The following is a 2531-nucleotide window of genomic DNA, read 5'->3' on the forward strand; positions in this document are numbered from 1 at the left end:
ATCTTAAAATTCGTACTTAATCATATAAATAAATTAACATAATTAAACTCAGGACAATAATTTTGATCTAGTTCGGTTTGAAAACAAACCTTGAGCAGAAATCTGATCAAAGTCGGACGGGAAAGTGTCATATGTTTCACCAGTATCGTGATTCAAAATCTGAACCTAATCATGATCATGTCCCAGACGTTACTTTCGGAACACGTGGTCCAACTTTATTGTTACAGGTATAAATATAACTCAGATATTTCATAATGATCATAATTTGGTTGCAACATAATCAGCAGATATGAAACTCGGGACGGTCTTAATTCTATTGGCTGTGTGCGTCGGTGAGTTGCGTTTTTTAAATTTTAGTTTCGAAAGGAACATTTTGGTTAGCATGTTGTGTCTTTTACTTTCTCTGACTGCCATCTTATCAATTAATTAAGTTTTATGAAATTTTCTTACATCTGCCAGTTAGTCACAGAGAAACAGACATAATATTTTAGGTAGTATTTTTATCAATAGTATAAACATAAAAATAAACAGCATAGTAACAAAAACAGTTAGGATTAGGTAAAAAAGTTAACTTAAAAGGTAACTTATCTGAATCTTTTTCCTAAGCCCTTTGTGTACATACAATTAGATTTTGTTATGACAATTGTTTAAAATTTTGTTATAATTGCAACAAGATATGTACTGTTGAATGATTAAACAATATAGAAAAGTAAACTTAGAAGAAATAAAATATACGAAATAATGTAAAAATAATATTATAGATATGTATTATTTTTATCAATTCATATAATCAAAGTTAACTGGTTCAAGAATAAAGAAATAATTTATATGTTTGGTATATTTATTTTTGTTGGTAAATACGGATCTTAATGCTATATTATTATATGACTTTATTTCGCGTTACTAGCGTGTAGTATTTTAGTAATTGTTTTTTTTTCTTTGCATATAAACTGTATTGCCTGTTAGGTTGAAGTAGTTCAGCATCGGATAGAAAAAATAAACGAATGCAGAAATTGATTAAAGTCTGAATTTCCATAGCTTCATACCATACGTAAGATTCGAAAAAATGAAAATATAGGGGCCTTTTTTGCTAGACTGAATTTGAAATATGTTTACGATATGAAGATTTTAATGAAACATGATTATCATAATAGTAAATAAACAAACACCTTATCATATACTATTTGTTTATTTACTAGTATGATAATTTTCATATATATGTAGAGGTCCATCTGCATGTTTTTGCAAGTTTTTGAGATATTTGTGACCGAAGATATTTTCATGGTGATAAATAAACATATAAACTGTGATTGTGACTGGGGAAATTCACAAAATTCAAGACATTAATTAGATTAATTAAACGTATAATACTATATTTTGTCTTAAGAGAGATGGTAATGTTGCCGTTTTAATGACTTTACTCAAGGGTTGCCTCTTATTCATAACAAGATTTTTTCCGTATACCGCGTCCAGGCTTTATTCTGGCTCGTCAGGACAAATTACTTCCAGTTTAGCAAACGTGCAGAACTACATTTAAAAGGTACGAACGTTATAAATCTAATATGCACTTCCACTACAAATTGGCAGCCTTGTTTTAGAAAAAAAAAACTGTTACTACAGTACATAATATTAATTTTCATTGATAGTCTTCATATGCAATCAGCCGAAGTTAATACTTGTCAGGACTGTTAACTACGTTTAAAGTTACTATCTACGGTTGAATTTGTTTTTAGTGGAAGTTGAACAAGGTATATTATGTTTCATTGTTTTGTTTCTATACTAATAGCAACAGTGTATTGCTGTTCCACCGACGCAGATTGCGCAGGTACCTTGACCTGTAGCACCGGTGAAGAAGAATATTGTCATGGCAACCACTGTCACTGCGCTGAGTTCAAGACTTGTGCAGACGACAGCGACTGTCACGGTCATTGTAACGCCGGCGGATCACCAACGTGCGACGCAAACAACCATTGTCATTGTAACTAACGAACGGTAAGTTGCTTTCAGATTGTATTTTATTACAGAAAAAGTTTATCATTACTGAATAGCTAAAAGCTATAAATTAAAACATCTATATAGTAAAATTCGCAAAGATCTTTTAACAAAAAAATATAGAACTTGTGTTTTTTTAACTTGAGCTATCAGACGTAAAATACATTTGTTGATTCTTCATAAACATTGATTCTATCTTTTTTTATTTACAGGTTTTTGACACTGTAATGTAAAGGAAACACTGTGGATATAGTCAGAGAATTAAATATTATTTGTTTTGTGTTTTTTTCTGAAAATGAATGCCGAAAACTTTTAACTTAATTTCTTTTTATGTCTGATCCTTTCTTATTTTCAAAATACAAAGAAAATGAACAGTGAAAGAAATAAACCGAGGATAAGAATAAGAAATAAGAATATGAAATTTTTGTGTTTCTTTTCTTTGCTATTGTTTCTTATGTTGCACGTGAGGCCAAAAGATGCAAAACTCAATTTGACATCGCCTGATTCTAAATGTTCATGAAGTAACAAGCCCACTTTTG

The 2531-nt window shown here is 30.2% G+C and overlaps 1 long non-coding RNA gene across 1 annotated transcript; it reads left to right on the top strand.

Moving 5' to 3' along the window:
• Window positions 1–259: 259 nt before the first annotated feature.
• Window positions 260–2308, top strand: LOC123542543 (uncharacterized). Its single transcript, XR_006684768.2, has 3 exons — window positions 260–332; window positions 1787–1992; window positions 2205–2308. It is a non-coding gene; the product is annotated as an uncharacterized LOC123542543 (long non-coding RNA).
• Window positions 2309–2531: the final 223 nt, after the last annotated feature.

Source organism: Mercenaria mercenaria, chromosome 1, assembly GCF_021730395.1.
Source record: "Mercenaria mercenaria strain notata chromosome 1, MADL_Memer_1, whole genome shotgun sequence".
NCBI lineage: Eukaryota > Metazoa > Mollusca > Bivalvia > Venerida > Veneridae > Mercenaria > Mercenaria mercenaria.